The sequence below is a fragment of the Nesoenas mayeri genome, assembly GCF_963082525.1.
Source record: "Nesoenas mayeri genome assembly, chromosome: 2".
Classification (NCBI taxonomy): Eukaryota; Metazoa; Chordata; class Aves; order Columbiformes; family Columbidae; genus Nesoenas; species Nesoenas mayeri.
The window spans coordinates 31,535,653-31,545,246 of NC_137543.1; positions in this window are offsets into that span (position 1 = coordinate 31,535,653).

A 9,594-nucleotide genomic window follows, 5' to 3' on the forward strand; every position below is an offset into this window, starting at 1 on the left:
GGCGGGTCCCTCCGCGGGGCGAAGGCTCGAGGCGCAGGGCGGGACCGGGGCCGGAGCCGCGGGGTGACCGCGGCGGGGAGCGGCACCGCGGAACTCCCGCGCTTGCTGCTCCCCCAGCCGCACCGGGAGCACGACACGAGAAGCCAAAAAGATTCGTACATCGAGATGAAAGACGGTTTAATAAGGGAAGACGTAGGAGAAGAAAGAAGGAAAGTGGGGCAAGTGATGCTGAGGCGATTGCTCTCCACCTCCCGCGGGTAGATCCGTGCCCAGCCAGTTCCTGATGAGGAGACGGTTAACTGCCCTCAACCCTCTGCTCGGCTGTGGAGCTGATGTTACGCAGCATGGACCATCTCTTTGGTGAGTTCAGGCCGTCTGTCCAGCTGTGTCACCTCCCAGCCTCGTCAGCACCCCCGATCTGTTCCCTGGGGGGGCAGAGTGAGAAACAGAAAAGGCTTTCATGCTCTGCAAGCACCATTCCGCCCAAATCTAAACCACAGCCCTGTGCGACCTGCTGAGAAGAACGTTGACTCCATCCCAGTCAGACCTAGTACAACAGATAACAAAAAGTGTCAGAGAGTCGTCCAGATGGATGTGTGTTGCTGTCACTGTGGTGTCATGCAGATACATTCAGTAGTAAAAAAGATTCCTCCATATCTTGGGTTGGAAACATGCAGGGATTGGGGAGACCTGACTTCATCTTTTGAGAAGGGTTTGCAAGAATACTATGAAAATGCTGTAAATAATGCTGTAAGCAAGAATTCTTTCATCCTTCAAAAGACTTATTTGGGAAAAGGACATGTTTGGTGGAAGATTAATTTGCAAAAATCTTTCTAAAATTCGAAGAGGGAGAGTTAAGTTGGTTGTGGAGAAACAGATAAACTCTAAAAGGCAGCATTTCCAGGAGAGGAGCAAAGATGGTCTGAATTTAGGCAAGGTGAAAGAAGAGTGATGGGAATTGAAGGATTCTGAAATTTGCTGTGCCTGGTGGGAAGGTGGAGATGGCGATTCAGATCTGGGTCCATCAAAGCAAAGGGTTCCCATGACACAGCCTTCGTAAAATGCAAACCTGACGCGTATTTCATAAACTTTTGGGCTTTGTCGTGTATCGATATTTTTGCATTCCCGTGGTGCTCGATCCTTGCCTGGCAACATTTCATCAGCTGACTAGTGCCTCAGCACTTACCTACGTTAGAATTGCTTACCTATTTTATATTGCATATAAAGAAAGACGTTCGATGTTGTGGATTATTTCCCACTGTATGTTTCAATTGGTGCAGATTGCATTAAGAGTATACAGAAAGTTTAATTTAAGAATCCCTCCTGGGATTCACATTTATGGAGCACGCTTCTTGTAATCTCAGGGAATGTAACCTGCACCCAGGACTGTTTTTTTAAAAGAAACCTACCCAGTGGATGTCCTGGAATGAACTGGGATAAGATACATAGGAGGGACAGTAAGATAGTGAGCCACAGGTTTCCTGTTATGGAATGCAAAGAAGTGTCATTTGATTGCAGCAGGTAACCTTGAGTGCTAATGTATCGATAGAGAATCATAAAGTAATTTAGATTGGAGGAAACCTCTGGAGTTCACTGAGTTCAAAGCAGAGCCAACCTCAAAGTCACAATTGGTTGCTCAGGAACAACGTCTCGGACTTTCCTGGACTGTTTGCTGAGAAGATCTTTGGTAATAGCTCCTTCCAAATCCGCTCCCCACACTTTCGCTTCGTCAGTTTGCTACAAGGGCTTCCACTCCTGCACAGTGCACTCAACAAAGGGAACTTAACCAAATTATTTTGGCTAATTTAATTGCTCTGTAATGGCTCTCTCACAGCAGAATTGAGGTTGTATTAGTCTATTTGATAATTCCATTGTACTGAGTGTCCTCATGGACACACGTCTCCCCAGACACTTTTTTTGTCACTGAGTAATTTGCAAAGATTTTGAAACAGCTTAATCTTCATCACAAAAATCCTTGTTTTCAGTCTGCTTCGTTGTACATGAGGTTTTATATTTGTGATGGGACTATTTCAAAAAGCATCCTAAGATGCTGTGGCAAAAATATATTTATTTTGTAGAAACAGTAATTTGCTGTTTATTCATCATTGGTTTTCAGTTCCCCTGACAAACCTGCATGCTAAGATTCATAGTTGAAAAAAATCACTGATGTACACCTCACAGTAATTCTTTAATATACCTTTTTCACCAATACTCTCTCTCAAGTCATTGTTTACTGCTGAAGTTCGTATCTCCAGTGGTTAACCATCCCAGTCCTGTAGATAGCAAATATTGTTTTGTTCACTCTGAAATCTAAGTCTCCAAATACAACATTGTCCTGGTTTTGTTAAAAACAAGTTTCTCTTTCAGTGAATTTCCCTGTCAGCTAAAGCCTTCGTATTAGCTGCATTTTCCTGGAGAACCAGACACATGTTTTGGTAAAACCTAGCAATGGAATGCTAACTTATTGATAAGCACGGATGGACATCTCGAGAGAGGGGCGACGAGAAACCGGTGACCAAGAAACTGACCAACTGTGTATAACGTTCCATTCACGTGAATACTTCATATAAAAGTGGGAGATCACGAGGATCTCGCCCCTTTTCTTCTTTCCCTTTTCCCTATGGCCGACATTAGGAGAGGACCTTGCTAGTCATCCCTGCGAACTGAGGCCTAGTGAGAGACTGAATCCAGCTCCGGTTGGCTGCAGAGTCCAGTCCAGGACTTTGGGTGCCGGCTCTGCAGTTGCTGAGACTTTCAAGATTGGTTTTGTATATTTTGTATTATTTTCTCTATTCTTATTAGTAGCATTAGTAAAACATCTTTAATTTTTTCCAACTCTCTTCTCTCTGTCCTTCTTTCCCTCCCGATCACCTGTCCTGAGTGGGAAGGGGGGAGAGGGAGGGGCAAAAGGGGGAAGTGGGGGGAGAGGAGGTTAACAATACATCTGCCGGGGTTTTATTGTCATCCCGCAATCTAAACCCTCGACAAACATGCAGCTTCCTTATTTCTCTGAAAATCTTTTGGTTCTTTCTGCTGCTTTCCTGTATGTTACAGACACAACAATCTCTCACAGCTCATTGGGAAAGAACCATAAACTGATTTGGCTTCCTGCAAAAGAAAAGTTAGTCCCTCACATGAAAGAGCGGAATTAATAATCAATGCATCATGATATATACACTGCTGCAGTATGGCATTTTGCTCCAAATCTAGAATAACCCAAATCTAAACTATGCAGATGTCAGTTACTGGTAGTACTTTGTGCAAGGAAGACACCCTAGGAGGGCATCTGTTGTCACTTATTTTTGTTTTCCAGGATCTAAGGTCCAATATTTAAAAATATTTAAATGGGCATAATGCTGTGAAAGGGAGTGAACATCACATAAAATCCTGTTTATCATGCCATCTCTATGTATATCTGGGAAGAACGGCTTATAAAGCTCCTCTGTGGATGAACATCATCACTAATCAAATCTATATTTAATACTACTTCAAGCTCATTCCATCAAAACATTTAAACCCGTGTTTGTATATTCTGCTGAATTAGGGTTTCAATGAACAAATAGCAAGCTCACGTACAAAGAATAGAATCTTTTGCTTTTAGGTAATAAAACCCATTGTGCAAGACTGTGAGGATTAAATTCTCATACTTGTGTGGTGCCTGGTGTAGAGTATCCTGTTGATCAGGAACGGTGTGTTATCCATACAGGTAGCTTGTTACACACATCCAGCATCTCTTTGTGTTGCAGCTGAGGAGAGTATCTAAAGTCTGATCTAACTCTTAGAGAAATGAGTGAGAAACAGATCATGCCAGGAGAGACATCATGTACATATATATCTCACTGTATACCAATCATATATAAATATATTTTATGTATATGCAAAACAGTGTATACCAATCATAGCATTTTCAGCAAAATACTGCTGATAAAGCACGTGTGTCAGTATACCAGTGTATACTAGTATATGCCGATCATAGCATTTTCAGCAAAATACTGGTCATATAGCATGTGATATCTGGAAAGATCTGTGTGCCAAAATTCCTGCTGTGACATAGGAATCACTTTCATGATGAGGAAGACTCTTCCAAGATTGCTTCTGAAACCAGTGGGATGTTGTCTGATCCCTACAGCACATCTCTGTGATCAATGTTGGTTCAATAGAGAAGATTCAAGACTTTTTTCAAAGATACTTCAAGTTTTTCTAGCATGGTTTTTGTGTTACTAGAAATCTGTATTCTTAGGCATATGAAGTTTCAGTTGAAATGCTCCTGCTTATTGAGGGATTTTGGAAGCTCAAAATTCACCGATAGGAGAGAGGGCTCTCTTGTCTCTTAAGCAAAAGCATTACTCTGCAGAATATGTTGATGTACTGTGGGGTCATGCAGCAAAGTAAGCATGTAGGAATCAGCCTTATTAATGGGGCAGGAATGAGTGCACATCTGTCCTAATATACCAAAGGTGGAAAATTAGATTGTAGCAGAAAATAAATAGCATAAGCCATCACTTTGTATTAATAGTACTAACTGTGCTGCTCCACAGAACAAGTAGTAGGGAGAGAAGACAGTGATCAAAGCTGAGGAAGGGCTCAGAAACCTTGATGCCATCCCTAGTCTGAGGTGATGCCTGTGCTGTGTGCTCAGGTGCAGCTGAAATAGATCTTGGTCGCAGGGGTTCAGCTGCCGAAGGAGCACTGAGCATTTTGGGATGAATGTTTGTGTGCTGAGATTTCATTGCTGTCCAACATGGCACAGGCCTATCTGTTCATGTCACAATCCTTGCTTCCAGATTACAATTAGAGAAGACTTTTGAAAGTGTAATTCCCAAGAATAGAAACTCGCACATCTGTAAAGTGTCAGCAGAATTTTTAGACTACAATCAGTAGCTTTTTCTTCAGTAAACTGAATTCAGATTGAGTTTGTGCAGTTATTTCTCTTGGAATACCTTGTAACTGACATTTGGAAAGGTAAATCACAACGTTTTTCAGGTCAATTATTTAATTTTTCACAATCACACCTTATGACCTTAGGTAGGTTAGGAAGGTATCAAGAATTAAAACTTACCATCCATTGTCTGATAACTGTTCCCTTGCACACTCTTAGCACACAGCGAGTATGAGATAACATGCCTTAACTTAGCCCACGGTAGAAGAATTTTCAGCGTAATTGCATGAACTTTGTATTTGCCGCAGAATAAAATGAATACATGGACAGGTGTTGTGCATGTAAGATTCTATAGCTTGTGTGTACTTGTAAAGCTATGGACAGACACGGTGTTCCAGATCTGTCTGCACCATTTGAAGATTTTGCCAGTTTGCACCTACACATTACCCCTTTGATGCTGTGGTTGCTACTGCCACAGCGCTGCTGGTAAAAGGGTTTATTCAAGAGCTCTTTCTTTTGCTTCAGGCAAAGCGAGCAGGTTGGTTTAAACCCTCTTGGTTGACTAATCCATCTAACTGTTGGAAGCACGCGAGGGAGCGCTCACTTAATTCCTTCTGCCAACAGAGCTGTGGGGGTGGAAGCTCTCGGCAGAGGAGCGGTAAGAAACAACTGGAAGAATGATAATGTGACCGACCGGCACACCTGTCTGCGAGTGGAGTGCCAGAGCATGACTTAGTCCTGCCTGCGCTCTGGGTATTATAGCTCTCCCAAACATGTCTGTGCCTTTTCTCTGACACATTCCTGGCTTAATTCTCTTTTATACTAAGTATTTTTCTGTCTCTCTGGCAATACAAAACAATTTGAAAGCATCTGAAGGTGTTAAAGCCTTCTTATTCTGCAAAATGATGTAAGTTCTAACAGGTGAGTATCAATGACTATCTGGCAGAATTAAATACAATTTTCTTATCCAGAACTTGGGCTATTCCTTTGCAGCTGCCAGATGCACAGGGATCCCTGGGTGCAGGGTGGCACTGCTACCCCTTGGCCAAAGGACAGTCCATTCTGGGGCTGTGTATCACACTGGTGTGACACTGCTGGGGGAAGTTCACATCACGGGTGAGGTCCAGCCTTCGTTCCCACTTCGCAGGTTTCTCATAGTCGCTGTGTGCATGGCTCCCCTTACTCAATAAAGCTAGAGGGGTCCAATTGCACACAGGGCTCTGAGACGAGTTTCATCTGCCTGGCTGTGAGCAGATGTCCCTGTCACCCAGTCTTCCCAGGTGGGTCCTTCCTCTTGTAGAGCCTTCTCCAGCTGCACCATCCCCTTGCCTGGAGCAGCCAGGGTATGTATTCTTCCTTCCTCTCACAGATCTCCGCTGTCTTCGTCAAACTGTTGCTGTGTGACAGATGCACTCTAGAGTTTATCTCCTGCTTTCTGTTTTCTTCTCCTTTGTAGTATTTTCCTAATCTCTGTAGCTTGTCTTTTCTTGTCTTTTCAGACTGGGGCTTCTAGATATCCTTACTAATGGATTGTGCTTTATCCACTGTTGTTGTACCTGTTATGACTGCTAACTATATTGCTGCTTTTGGAAGACGTTCAGCTTATTCCAATCTTCTCAATGTTGTGGCTTCGCACAGCTGTTTTTTGATGTTTCTTTTATTTTTCTTTCTGTACATTGACAGCACTGCTTTTGTTTGAGTCAGTCACCTGCAGCCTAAATTAAAAATATTTTTTTTTCCCAGCAAACCACTTGAACATGTGTTTACCTCTAGATAAGTGTGTTTTCATGTGCTTCCATGAAGAGAGGACACAGAGTTTTGCTAAAGAGATATATTATTTTTGAAGTAGGACTGAAAGAGCTGATGTGAAGCATGCTGCAGGAGCTGAAAATCTGCTCACTCCTTGGGGCCAAGCACTCAGGAGATGGATGGATTTTTTTTCTTCTGTATTGCTGTGGCTATAGTTATGGCCAGTTTAGCCTTAGCAAATGCAAGGCATTTCTGCTTCATTCCAGCCCTCTTTTAAAGTACCATAGCCTCTTTCTAACTAAGATTTGTTAGTCTTTCTTATTCACATCTTTCTGGTCCTTTTGTGTGCCTTTGTGTTAGTTGTCTACTCTGAATGGAGGTCAGCTCTGAAAGCCACTGGATTTCAACCTTTATCTGACTGAATATATAGTATAGTCATGGTATTTCATGTTGGTTGGTTGGTTGGGTTTTTTTTGTTGGTCCTCCGTAGTTGTCATGTATTTTTAGCCTGCAGCTAGGACTGATGTGAAATGGACCAGCTGTGAAAGATACACTCCAATCAGGAAGGGAATGAGGATCCTCTTCTGGGTGCTCAAGCAACTGCACTTTCTCTGTGACTTTGATCAGTGCCTGTTCAGCCAGGTCACAGCCTCCTCCTGTGACTGCTGACTTCAGGTAATCCAATTTAGCCCTCTCTTTCTTATATCAACTTTCCATCTCTTGTTTTTCTATATGATTTTATGCATTTTTCATGTTTCTAAGACTGCCAGTGGGCCAATGGTACTCTCTTTGTCTTACATTATCAAAGTACATAGAAAGCATCTATCTCCATTAAAACATCCTCATATTAATTACCAAGCAGTTATTACAGTTATCATGGGCTACAGAATCTCAACTGGGCAGAGTTAGTCCATGCAGTGGTGAATGGGAGTGAGACTTGAAAATTTTGCTTACTAATATGTCCTTCTTGAATAACAGTGTGAATCCTTGTCTTGGGAGGAAATAAGAAAACAACACAAACTGATTTATCATGGCACTGTTTGCTAATTCTGCAGTTCTATATAGCAGCCACAATTATGGCTATTTGCTAGAAGGTATTCAAGTGATTCCTAAAAATGTTTGTACAGGATATCTTTAATCACTCAGACAATCAAATTTAAACCAAAATTCCTTAAATTGAGTGAAATCTGTAAGCAAAAATTCTAATGCTAGGTCAGTAAGGAGGAGAGTTAGCACTCTCAAAGGTAATTACTCAGGTTCTCCTCATAGGATGTTGCAGTTTCTGCTGTTGCCGAGCCAGATGTGACCATGCAGATCTTTTCTTCCAGCAGCCTGTGGCCAGCATTGCCCAGGCATGGCTGCAGGGCAGCCACACTGTGACTCCGACAGGGACCAAAGGGAGGAAACTCAGTTTCAAAGCAGGTCCCAAGGGAAGGAGAGGCAGCCCTGGCACAGATCTCCCTGAATGGCTTTTGGGATGAGCTTTCCCAAGGTCACCAGATGTGCTATCTCTGAGCTGGCCCTGAGCCCAGACAGCCAGACCCCCAGGGGTGGGAGTGGGCTCTGGGCCCTGACACTCCATTTTGTCCCTGCTGAAGTCCCCTGCCCGCTTCACCAGCCATTCCCTGGCCTAGTGCTCCCTTTTCTCTGGTGCCAGCAAGGGAAGGAGTCCAAAGCGCTGCTGACTGTCTTTGCACTGCCCTCGTGCCATCCCTCTCACCAATGGACGTTTCTCCCAACCATCAAAGCCCTCAGCCTGCCAACACAGGGAACCTCTGCATGGCTTCCCACATCCAGTGTTGATGAACTTATGCCTATTACATTCCCCTGCCTAAATTATAATTATAGTAGTAATGCCCATGGCTGTCTTGGAGACCCTGTTGAGTGCCTGGGAGAGTGTTGCCTCAACACTGGTGGCTGGTCCCTTCACCATGGCATGGACCTGGAGCGTGTCCCAGAAGCATCAGCACCTCTGGTGCTTGTGTGAAGTATTTTTGCTCAATATCCTTTACTTTCCTCCTCTTCTTCCTCTTCGTGATATGGACAGGCTGTTGTCCTAATCTATTGAATCTTAACAGCCTTATGTTGCCACGAGGAACACTGTTGTTTCCAAACGGTTGTTTCAGAAAGGCATGTCTATTTTTTTCTAAAATGTGAACTCTAATGCTGTGTAAAAACCCAGTTTAGTCAGGAAAACTTCAGGCTTTTCTCAGTGTAACTACTCAGGCTCTTCTGGAAGTTTTAAGTAAACTGGAAAACGTTTAATTGTTTTTGTGTATGAGAAAATGGATGAAGGTATAGTACTATTGACATTAAATCAAAGTGGCTACTTGACTTTCTGTCAGTGTATCCTGTAAGTGTTCCTAGAAATTAGGCATATATCATAGTTGAATAATTATGTTAGAGTAAACAAAGAAAAAGCCCTGCAGACACATATGTACACAAAGATTTTAAAAATTACTATTGACACCTTTGTAATATTTTGATTTAATCTAGGAAGGCTATGTTTTCAAAACCACATGCTGATACCAGAGCACTTAGCACTGGTCACCCAACTACATCAACACACTAATTTTGGCAGTTTGGTTGAGTTTTCGAGGACACAACATAATGGTATCAGCTCTTGGGCCAGAAATCTCAGCAAGACAGAAGAGGTGCTCACAGAGATTTTTTTTTAAGGATTTGTGTGTCCACTGTATTTTCCTATGTGTGAATGCACAAACCCACAGTCTATTCAGTGCACAGTCTGGGAGCAATTCTGTGTTTCTTGCTAATACCCAAACAGGAGGTGACAATATTTAGTCATCGCTGGCCGGGAGACTCGTGTGTTGGCAGATCTGTTGTGCCCTGTTCTCGTATTCCTTCCAATTCTGGGTTAGACAGCAGCTACACACTATTTCTGCAGGAGGTTCTTGGCACCAGAGAAATCCATGTGGTATGAGAAGGTTGCAGCGACTCTCCACAGC